Source organism: Dermacentor albipictus, chromosome 4 (genome assembly GCF_038994185.2).
Source record: "Dermacentor albipictus isolate Rhodes 1998 colony chromosome 4, USDA_Dalb.pri_finalv2, whole genome shotgun sequence".
Taxonomy (NCBI): Eukaryota; Metazoa; Arthropoda; class Arachnida; order Ixodida; family Ixodidae; genus Dermacentor; species Dermacentor albipictus.
Genome location: NC_091824.1, coordinates 56,293,264 through 56,312,229, shown reverse-complemented (window position 1 = coordinate 56,312,229; position 18,966 = coordinate 56,293,264). Strand labels below are relative to the sequence as shown.

The following is an 18,966-nucleotide window of genomic DNA, read 5'->3' as shown; positions in this document are numbered from 1 at the left end:
GGCGTTTCTATCCACGAACGTCCCCTTGAGCTTAACTGAGTCAACATGCTCCGGAATGACTGCGAAAGACAACGGTCGTGTTCACGAAAAGATTCTCACGCTACAATTGTTTGTAAGAGCAAATTCAAGCCAATTCTGACACTGGACATGCAATTAGCGAAGATGACCTGCCTATTACTAAATGTTCTTAAGAAAGAGAACACTTTGTGAATTTGGCCCGAGGGACTGGATTCACAAAGCCTTTCGTTCGTGCAGTGATCTTCGCCGTCGGCTGGCCACTTTCGCTAATAGCTCCAGCAACAGGATTGGCTGGAATTCGCTCTTACAAACAATTACGCACTTTTTGTGATTAATTCTCTTTACGCAAAAGCGCTTGTTCAGCTGACAGCTTTCCGCCGGCCGCTTGTCAGGACAGCGATAGGCGCGAGCAGTAGGATATCGCTGAGGTCAGGGTGAATCGCAGAAGGCGTTTGCGAAAAGTTTTGTTGTTAACAGGGCCATGAAACGTATAAGGATGAAGATGCGTGTTTCGAGAGCAAGTGGCGGAAAAACGGCGGAAAAATCTAAACCGGATTCTTCCTCGTCCTTATTATGATTCATGCTTAGTTCCAGCTCTGATTTTGCTACCCACTTAAAACAGGAGAGGAACGGACTTGAGAGAATTCGAGCGTGTCACCTGCAATGAACAAGTCGTTTCGTGCTCACAAGAAAGTAGGCAAAAAATTACCTGGTTCTTCGCGAATTGACGCGAAGAAAAAAAAAAAGAAAAGCTGGCACTGCAGCAAATAATGCGTTCCATAACGTTCGACACCGCGCAGCAACGCTTGGAAAGTGCTGGGCAAGGATCTCGGAACAATTGTTACGCTCACATAAAATATCATACAAGTCGCGTACGTGTGTAAGCGAAGTCGTATAGAGTTCTAAAGCGACCAGCAAATTATGTATTTGCAGCCACATGGCATTCTCCGTTGGTTCAGAATTTTCTGTGCAGTTGGCGTGAGTATTCGGGCATCCGCTTATATATATATATGCATTTCAAATGCTGAATCTATATTGTTACTGACTCTTTCATAAACTTTCGGTATTCCTTCTATAGTCGAAAGTGCAAACTCCTGAGCGACTACTAAGGTAATGAAGAAAGTTTAAAGCTTGAAACGTCGGCGACAACGCCCCCAGTATCAGGCAAATACAAATACAATTACTGTATGGCGCAAGCAAAATAGAGGCCTCGCAGGTTGCGAATATAAACGCAACACGAACACCAGCACTAAGATGCATCAACATGATCGTTAAAGTAACACTGAGCATTCGGCAATTATAACGACAAAAAAAAGAGCGCTTACAAAAGCTTTGTTAGTGCCATAACATTGCTTGGGGATTTCAACGTGGTGCATGAATCTAACACTAAATACTGTACTGATTTGCAAATTGCAACCTTGAGCTTAGTAAATGCAACAATAGTTTCTATAGAGTGAGGATCACGAATCACTCACTATTTTGAAGGTCTAAGCTGCTGCTACTCTATAACTACGGGTTTTCTAATAACGTAGTAGTATATGCATCAAAATTTCTGACATTTACCAATAATTATCGCTAAGATTTTTGAAGAACAAACTGCATGGCTAAACCTTTGCGTACTAACGAAGAAATACCACTGTTAAAAGCCAAGAATTGTTAAGCCCGAGCGTTCGTTCGAGTTTTTTTTTTTTTTTCGTAATGAACTTGTGTTATATGCTACATTGTCAGTCCTTATCTTTGTATTAGAAACTAGGATCACTAATGCAGACATGTTCTTGTGTTTTGGTTAGATATGCTCAAAGTTCTCCTACACTGTAAAAAAAATTTCTTCAGTTTACGGTCAAAGCTGTAGGTAAAACGTTGCCGGACACTTTTCCGTCAAATGAAAAACGGTGTTTCCGTAAAACGGACAGGTCGTAAAAATTATTTCCGTTAAATGGAAAACGGTGTTTCCGTAAAACGGACAGGCCGTAAAATTATTTCCGTTAAATGGAAAACGGTGTTTCCGTAAAACGGACAGGCCGTAAAATTATTTCCGTTAAATGGAAAACGGTGAGCTCCGTAGTTGTGATAACAGAATCGACCGTATTTTGCAAATAAGAAAAACGGTGAGTTCCGTAAAACGGAAATGCTGTAAATTGAGCCCCGTACTTGTGATTATAGTACATGACCGTACTTTGGTAATGAAGAAACGGGGACTTGAATGCTCGTGTTCTTGAGCCAAATTGTTTCGTTCATTGGAATAAGTTATTTTGGGCAATGAACCACCCAAGTCGTACATTAGAACGTGGATAACTTGCAACATCATTTAAGATATAGCTGGAAATGGGGCAGAAATCATAGCACACAGGAAATACACCAGACAGAACGTGCTGTGTTTGCATGTTTCCTCCTAGTGTAATTGTTTTCTACACCGCTTATTCTTCGTGTCAGTGTTGTCATGTTGCACTTGGGTTCTACACCCAACATGTACACAGCATACATACAGATTTGTGTTCGAGAAACAACAAGCCACTTGAATCTGAAAAAACCTGTGTTTATTCTGCTTTACTGAAAAAAGCAGTGTATGAGACCGGGCTAGTTGGTATTCCATGCTGAAGTGACCATCACAAGAGTGAACGCAGGACACTAAAAACGTGACAAGAACAGGTGCGAACTTCCAATTGGTGTTTATTACGAAAAGGCATGTATATATACTCTTGTGCACTTGATCATAATCAGTTACAAGAGCGCACTAAGGCCGCCCCAAGGCCTAAGGCGGCCTTCCACATACAGACCCCAGGTATGCAAATTCTTTAATGTCAACGCTAGGGATAGTTTGCTAACGCAGTTGCCTTATGCGATACCTGCCCCCTCAATGATGGGCCTAGTGCTTTCTTATGCGTTGCTTGCTATTATTTGGTTTTTCAGAGTGCATGACATTTGCATTGGGAGTTGTGGATTCCAAGGAAACCCTCTCTCCCTTTTGTACTTTTGTATTATGTTCCTGTAGTCTCATATTTAGGCACCTTCCCGTTTGTCCCACGTAACGCTGCCCACAGAAAAGAGGTGTGCTATTCACTACTCCCCCTGAGCATTTCGACAAAACCTTTTCTGTGAGCAATGTTGCATGAAATTGATTGTCTGCTGACAGAGCTGGTTTTGGCACATAACTGAGATAACTTGATGGGTGCGGGAAAAACAACCGAAACTCCCGCCCTTTGGCCTATTTTCTTTAGTTTATGCAAGATAGCGTAATGTATGGGATGACTGCTAGATTCCTGTGAACAGTATCACATAGGTGTAACTAAAGAAAATAGGCCAAAGGACTGCAGTCTTGGTCATTTCTTCCGCGCCCCGCAAGCTATCCAAGTAATGCGCCAAAACCAGCCCTGTCAGCAGACAATCAAAATCATGCAACATTGTGCACAGAAAGGGTTTCATCAAATGCTCAAGAGGAATAGTGTATAGCATACCTCCTTCCTGCAGGCAGCGTTACGTGGGACAAATGGGAAGTTCCCTAAACTTTAGACTACAGGAACATAATCGGAAAGTACAAAACGGGAAAGGAGGTTTCCTTGGAGTCCATTGCTGCCAATGCAAATGTCATCGACTGTTTGAAAAAACAGAAATAATAGCAAGCAGTGTGAAAGAAAACGCTAGACTCATCATTGAGGCAGCGGCTATTGCAGAATGCAACAGCGTTAACAAGCCATCCCTATAGCACTGACTGTTAAAGAATCTGAATATCTGGGGTTTGTATGCGGGAAGCCGCCTTAGGCCTTGGTGCGCTTGTTTATTTGTGATGACCATGTTGACTTGCACGATTGTAACAGATTATGATCAAGTGTGCAAGAGTGCATATACATACCTTTTTGTAATGAACACCGGTTGGAAGTTTACGCCTGTCCTTGTCGCCTTTTTAGTGTCCCGTGTCCAGTTTTGCGCAAGTCCTTTCCGCATAGACACTAGAAATTGGCTGACTAGAGGAAGGATTGGTCGAGACTTGGAATGACTGGCTGCTTGCAGAGTCCTTCGGCTTTGACTGAAAAGTAAGAAACACCAATCAATTAAGGCTGTTCAATTATTTACCATCATCATCACTACTGTTACTCAGATAAACAATGATTTCGTATTCACAACTGTCACTACAAGTGCTCTTGTCAAAAGAAATGGTTCAGACTCAGCCATGTTGGTATATATTCATTCGTAGCCTTATAGCATAAAAAGCTTCAGATAGAAAGGACCCAAGTCAATTGATGGTTTGCTTGGAACAGTCAAAGATGTCACGTGCACATTATGACATTCGGAGATTACATCTCCCATATTTAGGTAGAGCTGCCATGGCCACATACTGCAGACCATAGTTTTCAACTTTCACTGCTCCATTAAACAACCTTGCAGATTTCACTGTTTCCCAAAACAATTAAGCACTCTTGAAACAAGCGCAAACCATGCATGTTGTTTACTTCCGACGCAGAACAAGCAAGCCAAAGATATTGTCCAGCTGACAGGCTGGTAGAATAGCGACAATACAAAAAAACCATGCTTGCACCACAACTGTGTCACAACAGCTGTCAGCCCCTTTTGGATATGGTCTGTTGTGTCACGGAAGAAGTATCAATGCGTAATATTCTTTTTACTCAAGCAGTGAAAATTGAAAGTTACGGTCCCGAATGCATCAACATACCCTTCCCATCTTCATAAAAAGTTACAATATTGCACTGTGTTCACCAAAAAATTTGCCCTTTTTGTAAAGAAGCCTGCAATTATGCCTGGACCCCATACATGGCTCTGGCAGGCAGCACTGTTTATTCTGTCCGTTTCTTGACTTGCAATCCCATAACGAAACAAATAATGCAACATATTTTTCTAGATTGCATTGCTTCATGCAAATGCGCTTAATTCGGGAAATTTCTGAAATGAATCAAGGCTCTCCTAAAAAATTTTAAAGTAGAGTAATTCATTAACATGCCTAAACATGAGCACTTCCCATAGATTTTGAGAGCCAATGAGGACAGAGCTATTTGCTCAAATTTCTGCGACTCATGGGAACAGGATGGCCAAATTCCGTGCTGTTAGTAAATGCAAAGAAAAAAAACTTTGGTCAATTTGTGCAATGTTTCGTTCCGAAATTTTTCTTCTTTATACCGTAGTGGGGATACTCTGTGGTAATTAGTTGAAATTATTGCTATTGGCCTGCAGTCTGGTACAAAATATTTTTAAACCCGCAGCGACAACACTATTTCCTTCGGATCTATCCAAAGTGCAGATTCGGTAAAATCCAGGAAAAATGCTCCTAACTAAACAGTTCATTCTATATTGTTTTTTGCAGAGACACCTTTTTTTTTCTTGGAAAACTAAGGTTAATTTCATTGTCGCCAGGCTCGGGCAGCAAAATAAACTTTTAAATCAAAATTAAAAGTGATCGCCAGGCATGTCCAGTTGAATTTATCTGAACATGCCCTACTGTCTGCAGTACACATGTTGCCACTTTAAAGGCCTGCAAGAAGGCACCAGTTATATTTTCTAGGGCAAGAAGGCAATGAAGTATGTTACTTAAGGCAGTTAGTCACAGGAGTCCTGGATCAGTAGAAGAAAATTTAAAGACTATAAATTGTTTAGAAGACTTAAGTCACACATTACTGAGTCACCGTCTATAGCTTACCATTAGTCTTAAAAGTACCATCATTGCATTGTGATAAAACTAACCTAAGAGACTGAAACCTGGCATGATAAAAATGGAGCTTGAGAATGAAGGTTTGCTCAACAAGCAACGGAACGACAAAAAATGATATGCATGATAAATTAAAAAAAGCCGCTGTTGAGGACGGTAGAGAACTAGGCACCATGAAGAAATTTGTAAATATGCAAGCATAGGATGGAGTCAGTTGGCGCAAGCCATATATATTTACAGATTACTAGGAAATGCCTTCATCCCGCAGTGGACATAATGTATGTGAGAGCGTATGTATGTCTGCGCCCCTTCGATTACGCAGTCCCAGACTGTCCGCAAACCACCTGCGGCTTCTGGTCTGGCTAGCATTGACAGAAGGGCGCATCACAGTCATGTGATCCCGCTGCCTGGGACTGTCCGAGGTTTTGTTTGAAAGCACCGCGATTGGAGGTCGCTCTCCTGGCTGCTGTTGTCCGCTATTAGCTACTTAAATTATGGGGTTTTACGTGCCAAATCCACTTTCTGATTACGAGGCAAGCCGTAGTGGAGGACTCTGGAAATTTCGACCACCTGGGGTTCGTTAACGTGCACCTAGATCTAAGTACATGGGTGTTTTCATAATTTGCCCCCATTGATATGCAGCCACCGTGGACGGGATTCAATCCCGTTACCTCATGCTTTTAGCTACTTGTAGATTGCGCCCTACCCAGCAAATTCAGTAGCGTGGTCATCAAAATAATGCAGTCTCAGAGGCCATGTCGCCGGCACAACCATAAAGCTTGCATAATGGAATCGCAGCCTGAGCACATTGAACATGTTAACAAAGCTCAGTTTACATCGTGCTCTCGCTCTTCGGGCCTTTTAACCGCTGTATTTAAGCCAGCTCATTTATTTCCTGTAAAATTTAAGCGTCACTGCCACACAAAAATAAGCAAAAACACGGTTGTGCCAGATCACTGTTCACCCACAAAGCACAGGCCGATATCCTCAAAGCTCATGAAACCGTCTACTAAAGGCCTGACGTGTGTCTAGGACAAAGCGCGTCTACACTGTCTACTAATCCTGCACAACCAAAAGCAAAATTTCGAATTTGGGTAACAGAAGGGATCAGCACACATGACAACAGCAATCGGTGAAGCTCTGATTATACAGGTTGTCCCACGTAACTTGAGCCAAACAATAAAAATATGCAAGTGTGACGTAGCTCGACAGAACGAAGGTAATGTTGTTTGCCGTCACTTGGAGATACTCGGATATTTTTTCATTCCACCAAAATAAATATTTCAACTTCGTTAATTAATCAACTTTTCAAATATTATAACTAGATTAGAAGTGTCCATGAGAAAATTGTAGAGCAACATGAAAAGCTCCCCATACAGCTTTGTGTTGTTCGAGACATGCTGCGTAGAAGTGTTTTTTCGAGAAAGAAGCTCGCGAATACACGCAAGGTGCTGCGAATGGACAGTCACGCAACAATTTAGTGTGTATTTGCAGGCTTCTTTCACGCTAGGAAAAACACTTTTATGTAGCATGTATTAATCATAATATTTGAGAATTTGATTAATTACCGAATACTAATTATTTAATCTGGCAAAATGAAAAAAGAATGAGTATCTCGAAGCGAGGGCAAACAACATTACTTTGGTTCTGTCCAGTTATGTGGCATTTGCATATTTTTAATGTTTGGCTCAAGTTACGTGAAACACCCTGTATGCCATGCCAGCTACCAGCATTAAATATCTACATGCAATATGATACGTTTCCTCGTTCACCAGTTTCACTCATCTGAAAAGCAAAATCTACCTGTTTACTATGCATATAGCAATGAGCATGACAGATTTCACGAAACACATCAAGAAAAGCAAGCATTTGCGCGTGATCACTGTGCTTTGTCTTAAAAAACACAAGGACTAAGGTTGCAGCAATTAGACCCCTCATGAAAACCTCGCATTATGGCACACGAAGCATCGATTTAACGGAAGCGATAGCTGAGTGCATGATATTTGCTGTCTGGAACGCACAAAGTACACATAAACACACAGCCTCTTTTAAAACATGGCGTCAAGCCCGCGTGCATCTTTTTAAGACAGCCGCCGTCTGCTAGCTACTTGCATATGTCAGAACAAATATCTGCTGACAGCTCTGAGAGTCCGCAGAGTCTGACTTCTGGTAAAACGAATGCGATACTGGGTGCTCTCGGACTGGTGGATGGGGCGTCCGAAGCTGATTGAGAAAATCGAATGCGGGACAGCACTGCTAAGCAGTCCAGGACTGTCAAGGACTGATAATCGAAGAGGCCCACTAATGCTTTGTGTTCCTATCCTATGTAATCTCTTCATACTGATCAGCTCAAGCTGCATGGCAAAGAAGTCTCTTGTTAGTGCTCTGAAGACAAGCCTCTTGCCCAAACATTGGCTATAGAGACGACCATCGTTCGACAACTGTTGATCTGTTCATAGAAGTGAGAATTCCGCGACAAACTTTTCAATGAAGTAAGCAATATGATGATGAACTTGTTTCACAAAACTTCATAAGTACACCTGACATTTGACTCACTTTTGCATGTAAGTAAATATTATGAAATTGTCGCTGTGAACAGTTGTCCCCGACTGCTGTACACTTGTGATAAAAAATTAACCATATTTGAAAGTTTGTATAATTAGCCAGGAGAGCCGCACTTGCTGGATGGCTCATCATCTAATTTGGAAAAAAATTCAGCAGTGAGCAGCAATTGTATCACTAATGACCTTGAACATCTTTTATAATTATTAATTTGTAAACACCTGTTGTCGAACAGCCCACTTACTGAAGTTTTGAACACATTGTACACAATTATAGCACGTACTACACAAAATAAGATCTGTAATAGACCTTACCAAATACAATATTAGTGTGGCGGCAGGTCAACTGGCTCCTCAGCAATGCTTGCGTCCTTCCTGGGAGAACAAAAGACGACATTAGGCTTACACTGACAGCACCAAACCACATAATTTAAGTTGCAAACAAGTGCCCCAGAACATAGGAAGTTCTAATTAGATATGGTCAACCTGCTTAACCATGTCACAGACATTGAATGACAGAATGTACATTTATGAAGCCTCAGCTCTATGAAATACATGCTAATACAAACATGCTAGTACACAGAATCAAATTGGATGCATGAAAATTCTCAGTAAACTTTTATTTCCTAGCAACCACAAGTTGCTCTTTGTGAAGTGCAACAAGTGAGTGTCTAACCTACACTAAGAAGGTGGAAAATTCGGGATCCTTTCTGGTGAATAACTAACCATATCTCTACCGGCACCCAGCAATACAAAGGTGAATTGTTAGCATTATATTGATTAAAGAAATAGTTCAGTGCTACCAAGCAAGTACAATAAATAAATTATTTCGAATTCATCTTCATGTCAGGCTAATCAAGTTAATTTTCTTTGGTTCACATGAAAGAATGGTTCGAAAAAAATATTGGAATCTGTCAACAATGTTGAAGCAATTTTATGACGGCCTGCAGATAGCAGTTGTTGAAATAAGACCTGGGGCAGGGGGAGAAAAGACAGAGAAGTGTGATAAAACAAAATGGGGCCTGTGCTGTGCAGCTACTAAATGCAGTTTTATTAAAGTATGATGTGCAAAACAGCATATGTAAGAGATGCGAGACCCTCAGCTGGTATTTTGCAATGTTGTTACGGGAAATTGTTTCAAGGAGCATGACTCCTTAACCCTTCTAGGGTCAATGACGTAAATATACCGCACCGCGCAGTACAAAAATGGTAGATGCCGTATATTTACGGCGCTGTCTGTAGGTTTAAAAAGCACAATTTCCTAACCTTTTCTTTTCTGTCATGTGCTGCCACTATGTGGAAATACAGGGAATTTCTCTTGCACGCCTCACTCTCTCAGTTTTCGTTGCATGGTTTGTTTTAGCGCTAGTTTGCTCCTGCGCGTCTATGTACTACCGCTTGAGCATTGGCGTGCGTACGGGTGGCGGTTTGGGTTTTGTTTTCGCGGGCGGTTTTGGCTTCTTGCGCTTGCAAAACTGATGGCTATCTCGTTACTAATCGCTCAAAAGGCTACTGCTTGTTTCTCGCTCATTTAGTGCTCGCAGGGGTGCGCATAGGAAGGATGCTGCTGTGCATGAGCTTCTGTTGCTCCTTTTCTTTTTTTTTGAGATTCGCGAAAACTAATTGCATCTGGCTGGCGATAAGATGAAGATTAGCGGAAGTTTGTACACGTTTTGCTTTTTTGATGGGCACACAACCGCACAGTTTTCTTGAGTGCGTGCACCTACACAGTTCGATTATGCTATGGATGTACTATCATAAGCAATATGAAAGGGAACACAGGAACGTGTGGCAAACAGACTCGGAGCGATGCGCGGATGGCACTGTGAAAAACGAAGGGGGAAAGGAGAGCGCTCTTCCACTAACTGTTGGCACTCTCACCACGCTGGTATTTCTACAAAGGAGCAGCTTACGTCATGGATCGTCCAACAGCCGATAAGACGGTGAGATCGTCGCCAGTGACTTATACCGATTCACTTTCTTTTCTTTCATTCTCTTTTTTTCTTCGTGCAACCGCTTGATAGTACTCTGAGAAAAAGTTTGCCCTGTATTTCAAACCGATTCTTTATTTGAATAGACGCACTCAGTTGTAAGTGGCACCTCGAACAGCGGCGACGCTCGAACCAATGACGACAGAGGAATAGAATACAGAAAAATTTTTTAAAAAGAACATTGACAAACTGCCTCTCGCCCGACTTTGTTGCACGAAGTTCGTTCAGAAAAATTCACATCGCACACTGCAGTGGCCCACGCAGAGCAGTCAACTCTGAATTTGTAACCTCAAGATGCCTCGAGTGCCTTTTAAAGAATGGGAAAACATAATAGAAATGTCTAAAAGAGGTTATACACAGCGCAATATTGCTCTCGTGACAAGCCGCCCATTGAAAACGGTCAACCGGATTATCCAGGCTTACCGAGACGAAGGACGCATAAACGATGCGCCGCACCGCACACGATTTCGATCGACAACGAACGACCAAGACCTTTGCATCGTGGCTGCCGTCAGCGACAAACCATTTCAAAGTGCAAAGGACGCTCGAGGCGCTCTTGGCTTGAACAACTTGAGCGACAGCATGGTACGATGAAGGCTTAGAGAAGCAGGACTGCGAAGTCACATCGCCGCACAGGAACCTCTGCTCACCGCAACCAACAAAGCGGCTCGCCTGAGGTTCGCTACTGAACACCGCAGGTGGAGCGAGAGTGGGTAGAAGTATGTAGTTTTCTCTGATGAGTCCACGTTCTCGAGCCGCTGGGACCAACGAAAGAGAGTGTGGTGGACCGCAAACACGCGCTTTAGTCCGCAGAATATCCAGGAGGTGGCCGCCAGTGGATGCGTGTCTGTGAACATCTGGGGGGCGATTTCCCACGCAGGCCTAGGCCCACTGGCGAGAATTGATGGGAGGTTCACCAGTGCTGCGTATTGCACTCTGCTCGAGCACCAGATGATCCCTTATGTGTTGAACAGGCCGCACCCAGATGGGTGTTATTTTTTCCAGCAGGACTTGTCTCCCATTCACACATCGAAGGACGTGGCGCGCCTTTTGGAAGAGCGAGGGGTAATGCAACTTCAGTGGTGTGCGAAGGGTGCCGACATGAACATTATAGAGCACGTTTGGGGCCGTATGAAAGTGAACCTTTCGAAGAGCTCACTACAATTGGCGAACTCCGACCAACTATGGGAAGCAATAGAACATGAGTGGAAGCGCCTTCAGCATGATACCGCATTCATCGAGGCTCTCTACGCGTCTTTGCCTCAAAGAATGGAGGCCATCGTTCAAGTCGATGGTGGCATGACGCATTATTAGGCCACCAATGAACAAAACAAAGGACGAGGATAAGCTGCGATAACGCTATTGCCTTATTTCGTTTGCTTCAATATCTTTTTAATATTCGGCAAGTGCCAATAAACTAACTTGGAACGCACCCTTAAAGACCATATTTTCCCGGTTTAGAAGACTTACCATAAATCAATATCGAAGTCTGGAACAGTGCTATCTTTTGTAACGATTCGACGCAAAAGGTTACCAGTGACGCAATATCGAACAGTGTTCTGGCGATGCGAAATTCCGCACTTTGCAGACACATGGCGGGAGTGCGAACAGCTGTTAGAACAGCGTTCCCCTTTCCACTTTGTTTCCGATGGTGGGCGCTGCGTATCACCCATACAGCTGGGTCTGAGGGTGTTTTCTACGCGTTCCTGTGTTCCTTTTCATATTGCTCATAACAGTACATATTTGTACATAACAGTACAAAGAGCAGGAACATTTGAGTCTTGCAAGGTATTCTCGTGTGCACATTTTCAAAGCTTTGAACTATAACAATGTATCAAATTTTTTACTCTTATAGGTTTATTTCCTTTTTTATTATTGTTATTCATGAATACAGAGTACATAAGTACCAACACAAAATAATTTTTTTCTCGCTTTACGGACACCCTAGAAAAATTACGGTCAATTTTTTTCGAAATAAGTCTCTAATTGGAATCTGCAATGAAAAAAAAACGAACCTGGGCGGTCGAATATGGTGAAAAAGATCGACCCTCAAAGGGTTAATTATATTCATGTAATCTTCAGAAACGGATGGCATAAAGGACATACTTGTTGACAGTTTCATAGCGAGTCATGAACACGATGCACGCGGGAGTTAAATAAGCATCTTTAAAAAATGCTCTAGAAACTTGCAAAACGCAAGTTGAAAGCAAGTTTCTATAACCTCTCACAACACCGAGCTTCACCTACAAGTGTTGTAACATTTCCTTGCAACTTGCAGCACTGTTTTTACAGACATAGTTTGAATCACTGTGTCACAAGCTCTGGAAACAAAAGTGCATAAGTGCTAAACAAGCACATATGATGCCCTACTCCTACTGCACAGACACATTTATCTACACCAACACATGTAGATGGATTATGTCATCCATTTGGTAGCTTCTGATCATGTTCCAAAGCATGAATCTCATAACTGCAAATTCTATAAGAATGTGACACCAACTGATTACTTGGGGACAACACGAAAAGACGGGAGAAGGCCAACAACACGAGCGCAGGCTAAGACTTTTGGTTAATTGCACACACACACACACACACACACACACAAAAGCGTGCGCGCGCACACGCACGTACGCACACGCACACAAATAAATATTAGGCCTATTTGTCCTGCCTAGTTGCAGCTGCAGGACAGCGGGATGTTGTAAACAACCACACACTTGAACTGCTGCATGTGCCTCTTGCTACACTTTGCGTCAAGGCCTGGTCTGATTCACCTTTTTGAACCCAGATTGCTTGACGTGACAAATAAATGTTCTAGCTCTCCCAACAGTCTTTTTGAGACTATGGCTGACCTTCTGAATGTGATCTAACAGTGGTCACACCACTGTAGGCCAATGTTAGACCTGGGTATAGAAGTTCTCCTCGACTTGTTGAGGATGCTATTTCGTGCTTCTGTGACAGTGCTTCACAGCCGAACAGTGCGCTGATGCGAAAGGCAGAATTCCCTCCTTAAAAGATGGAGCATAGATGCAGCGCACATGACACTCACCAAAGAAAACAATGAGGTCAAGAAATGGAAGATCACTGTCTAGTGGTAGTTTTCCAGTAGAACACGTTGTGGGGCTACTTGGTGCAGAGCTTTCAGAAGATGAAGCGCCAACAGAGACAACACAGTAAGAAAGAACAAAGACAGGACAAGGCGCTACTTGTAACTGTTTATTGAGGTCAAAAGCTGCTGAATATGTAGCCATGGGGAGAAGGGGAAGAAAAAAACAGAAGCATTGCTTGTGTGAAGGCACACGTGCGAGAACACAGAAGATGAAGGGAATCATAAGATTAGCCAAGATCTAAAACTTATCTGAAAACATGCATTCACTTGTGTAAATATTCAGACACAGGCATGCTGACACAGGTATCCCCTCTATTCTTAACCTGGTTGGCCTCCAACAGTTCATGTGCCACAGTGTATTTGCTTTTAAGCACGATCGTTGTATCATGAAGCCTTGCTTCACATACTTGCTTATTCTCATCCTTGCAGGCCTTGCAATGAAGTGGCAAGTTTGAGCCATAACTATTTTTCAGCGAAAGCTTGTGCTCCCACAGGTGTTCACTAATACATCAGCCAGTTTGCCCGATATACTCTTTCCCACACTTCCACGGTATACGACCGCTTCTTCACAGTTCACAAAAGGATTTGTATGTTTAATAGAACACTCTACTTTTAGAGTCATGAGATCCAATCAGGCGGCACAAAGTAGCAAGCTTTCGGGGCGCAGCAAAAACCACAGGAATTTTATATATTGCGGCGACGTGTTTAAGATTACGCGCCACTTCGTGAGAATACGGTATCGCCACTGGATACGGCAGAAATTCTTTGTGGGCACGAGGTCGGTATACCGACCCTGCAATTAATTGTTGCAGTATAAGTCTATGCACTCCAAGACTGTTAAACGTGCGATTGCCACTATGTGCCTTGAATTTACCCTTAAAGAATTGTGCTGTCATAAGGCACACAAAACCTTTGACGAACAGATTTTGAAGTTGAAGAAAGCTGGCTTTCCTTGTTTGGTATTGAGTAAAGTTTTGGAGGCGTTGTTGAAGAAGGTGCATAAAGAAAGAAACTGAAGCAGTGAAGAAGGTCAAACATTGGAAAAGAAAGCTAAACCAGTGGTGATATCGTATTCTCACAAAGCAGCGCATAATATTACACATGTCATCGTGAAATACAAAATTCCTGTGGTTTCTTCCGAGCCCCAAAAACTTGCTACTTTGTGCCGTCTGATTGGATATGATGACTAAGAAAGTAGAGTGTTCTAATAAACACACAAAACCTTTTGTGAAGTACGGAGAAGGGGTCGTATACTGCATACCGCTGAAGTGTGGGAAGGAGTAAACCGGACAAACTGGCCGATGTATTAATGAACGCCTGCAGGAGCACAAGCTTTCACTCAAAAATGGTTATGGCTCAAACTTGCTGCTTCATTGCAAGGCATCTGGGAATGAGAATAAGCAAGCACGTGAAGCAAGGCTTCCTGATACAACAATCATGTTTAAAAGCAAAGACACTGTGGCATGTGAACTTTTGGAGGCCAACCAGACTAAGAAAAGAGGGGACGCCTGTGTCGACACCCTGTCTCCGACTATTTACAGAAATGAACGCATGTTTTTAGATAAGTTTTAGATTTTGGTTAATCTTACGATTCCCTTCATATGCCTCTTCCATATTTTTGCACATGTGCATTCACGTAATCAGTGCTTCTTTTTTTTTTCTTCCCCCTCTCCCAATGGCTATATATTCAGTGCTTTTGACCTCAATAAACAGTTGCAAGTAGCACCTTGTCCTGTCTTTGTTCTTTCTGACTGTGCTGTCTCTGTTGGCACTTCATCCATTGAAATGTAGTTTTCTTCCTTCCATGAGCTCATCTAGCACTGTAGAGAAGACAGAAAACAAATCACTCAACCCATTTAGTAGGCTTACTTCACGTCATATAGGGTAGAAAGTTTCCAATGAAGCAGAATACTTTTACTACGCTGGTTCTTACAGCAGCTAGTGTTTTACGACTAGCTGACAGTGTTCTCGGCAGTGAAAAGTCGCAATTAAAGTGGTTGAGCAACTTTTTAATGTTTCCTACAAAGTACCGCGCATGTTCAAGTAAGCAAAACTACTACTGAAAGGCAAGCTCCACTATCTGGGCCTGAAGATTTTCTGTGGTGAGCATAGAGCTGGAGCTATTCCCTGCACTCAAAGGTGTTTCTACCTTTTCTATTGGTGCACCTGAACACTGAAGCATGTTGTTGCTGCAGGAACACCGGAGAGCACATTTAACACTTCGTACCACCCCGACGTGGAGGGGAGCCTCCATAACCAAATACGTTTGCTTTCAACAGTGCGTTCGCACAGCCTTTTAGCATGCATTGCCAAGAAGCATTTAATGGAGTTGAATGTAGCTGACGTCTCAGGTCAGACAACTTCGAGAAAGCCAAGGCCGATGACTGTTATGCAATTTGTACACAAAGGCAACCATCAATTCAAGCAAATTACTCAGAGAGTTGAAACTACCTTTTTATTTTCAGTGCCAAGCAATCTGGGCACGTTCAAAATGCTAACCGGACCAGGGCAACACGTGAAGTTTACATCAAAAAGTATGTGCTGGAGTTCATAGGTACTACGGTTGGTGCTATTTACAATATGCCACTGTCCTGCAGCCGCAATCATGTGGGACAAACCGGCCGACAACTCAAGGATTATCTTACAAAACATGCACAGACCCTTGACACAACATGGGGGAGCAACATAGCTATTGATGCCGCTTTGTGCAGTTGTACACCAAATTTTTAGCAGTGAAGTATCTTCATGACACATTTTCATAGCAGACATAACTTTCAGAATAGCTCCCACTATGCTAGCGTGTCATCACTTAACCTGCTTGGCAAATTGAAGTATTCAGATCAACCTGCCGGAGCATTCTGAATTGGGCTGCTTGTTGGTGCATGTTTAGAAGGGAACCGAACAGGGCTACAGACAGGACAAAGGGAATACGTTGCTGTGTACAACGCTGTCACTTCGTACTGGCAGTAGCACTGTTCGTTCCCTTTTAAATATTCATATCTTTTGGTCGCCTGACCACGCAACGTAGCTGCGAGCTCAGGCTATAATTTTACATTGTTACGTTGCCTTCCAATGTTGCACTTAATTACATCATCGCATACTCACCTGTTATAGTTAGCTCAACACTAGCTTACAGTGAGCTTATTCGTGGCTAATCTTAGTTACCATGGAGCCATGACAGTGCTAACGATCAGTGTGCAGTGTTGTTGCATACTCATTAAGCCAACACTAGACAAACAGTTATTTTATTGGTGCGTGTTTTATCTGTTGCCTCAAGTCTTGAACTCTGGCACTATAAGTGTTTTTTTAAACACCACTTATATGTGCAACCAAGTCAGGTATGAAACAATATCCCTTTCAAGTTGACGTGCTCATACTGAACCAATTTGTTGCCACAGGAAAACAAATCATCAATTATCCTTTGAATGCACTTGCAAAAATTACTCTACTTGCATAGGCCTCGTCATTCCACCAACATTTGCAATCACTGTCTAATAAGACTGCATATGCAAGACAGATATACAATAGAATGGCACAGCTTACCAGAACAAAGAGCACCACTACACAGACTGCTGTGGCACACTTTCTCAGGCCCGCTGGCTGAGAAATTTTGCACAAACCGGCACACAGACATCCTTGACAGGTGCAATAGCTGCAATTGAAGCAAATAATATCAGGTATTTTCAGACCGGTCGTCCACAGTAAAGCAAAAACATTTTCATATACAAATACTCTTGTACATAAGCTTGTCACCGAATTACCGATTGCTGTGGTATCGCTTGGTGTCTTCAATTGTATCGTTCAACTCATTTAAAGAAAAGACTTCATGAAGCACCTTCTATTCGGCAAAACAGCAGACATTTTGCTCTACATAACTCACAACATGTATTTTAGAATAATTATTGTATTGATGCCTGTATGCTGAAAATTAGTCTACGCAATTAGAGACAGTCAGTATTAGAACCAGCCTTTAACATCAGTGTTGACACATCTTTTGATTTTTTTATACCAGTTTGGAACATTTGTAACTTTGGATGTCCATTACACACTTTTGGGCACCGCTATTCTGTGTCAAGGTTACGTTAAAAATTACTTATCACATGCACTTGCTTTACAATTACGGCCGCAGATGGGCAAAATTTACGTGGCAATCCACTCCCAGATTACGTTAAATGCTGACGCATTGCGTCAGAACGTTGATAGTCAGCCTGGTAGCTGTATGAAGTAAAAACAAAACAAAAACAAAAACTCGCGAAACATCTGATGCCGATTACCAGCTAGCAAAATAATCAATTTCTTCTCCAGCGACCCTTAATGGGTATCACGCGGACACTTTCAAGTGCGATCGCGCACGATTGCTCGGGCTCGATCCTGTCTTTGTGTTCCAAGGCACCGTGTTACACCAGTGTTACCTAACACTGCAGACCGCACGAGGTTACGGCAGCAAGCACGCTACACCGTCCATTCACTGTGATGTAGGGGCATCGCATGCAACATGCTCCATGAGGTCTTCATACACAAGCAGACTTTCAATTCCAGAAGCAGTCTTTCAATTACGGGTATGAACACAGCGATTATGCACGCCAAGCACACTGCGTCCTAAGCTTAAGGAAAAATAGAATTTCGCTGTGATGCAATGCGTCGCCGAATACGGCTAACATAGTGTTACAACGCGCCGTGAGAGATTGCTAAGGAGAACAGTAACTTCACTTTATTTTGGAATGCCAAGAACACATCACAACACATTGCAAAGCTGGAATGCCAACGTCAGTAAACCAGCTGCCACATACAGCCGATAACGAACTGCTACAGACGACATCGTCGCTGATGTTGCCTACGCGTCTCAATGTACTTTATATGAAATCAGCACAACAAACGCTACGCCATTTATCACAGACTCGCAATGCCGCGGCTTTATCAATCCTTACGGCCAAGCGGGAATGTCGTTACAGGGCATTGACAGGGCATGCTCACACAACACAGTTGAGCCCGTCAGCGGCCATCGCGGTGCATTTCGCACGCGCGACGTGCACCAACAACAAAAAGGACACTTAAATCACTTACTTGCGTAGCAGTCCATCGTCGATTCCTTCTTATTCTCTCAGTGAAATCCCAAATGCAACAGGTCTACCACCACCACACACCGCCATTTCCAGCCACTGTCCACTCTGTACTGTTGCGGCGGAGAAATGCAACCCGTCGTGTAGAAGCGATGAAGGGTGGTAAGCAGCGCCACCACTGAAACCTCTTCCGTTGTGTGGGCGTACTTACGATTCGCCTATGAATAATGTTCAAGCAGCGTTACCTATGGTGATATTATGTAACAGCTGGTAAATGTGGGCCGTGTCTTTTCTTTATATTCGTTGCGTGGTGATCTTTCGCTCTTAACATGCTCAGTTGCCCTCCACATGAAATTACGGACGGTTTTCCGTATTTCAAAAACAGAGCTCACGTCCGTTTTTTTACGTAGAATTCCGCCGTTTTTCATGAAACTGAACGGTCTACGTAATTTTTACGGCATGTTTGACCGTAAAATTACGGAAATTTTTTACAGTGTACGCAGACGATTTTAATGATAGAAGCCAAAGTCAGTCATTACTAGAACGTCATGCTTACTAAAGACCGCTGGCA

At 42.8% G+C, this 18,966-nt stretch overlaps 2 long non-coding RNA genes across 2 annotated transcripts; both read right to left on the bottom strand.

Annotated features, from left to right (window-relative positions):
- Nucleotides 1–3,158: 3,158 nt before the first annotated feature.
- Nucleotides 3,159–13,560, bottom strand: LOC139059642 (uncharacterized). The gene is made up of 3 exons (XR_011514264.1): nt 13,276–13,560; nt 8,551–8,610; nt 3,159–4,042 (listed from the first exon to the last, which is right to left on the bottom strand). It is a non-coding gene; the product is annotated as an uncharacterized lncRNA (long non-coding RNA).
- A 1,460-nt stretch (nt 13,561–15,020) lies between these two features.
- On the bottom strand, nt 15,021–18,537 carry LOC139059643 (uncharacterized). The gene is made up of 3 exons (XR_011514265.1): nt 18,400–18,537; nt 16,879–16,987; nt 15,021–15,155 (listed from the first exon to the last, which is right to left on the bottom strand). It is a non-coding gene; the product is annotated as an uncharacterized lncRNA (long non-coding RNA).
- Nucleotides 18,538–18,966: the final 429 nt, after the last annotated feature.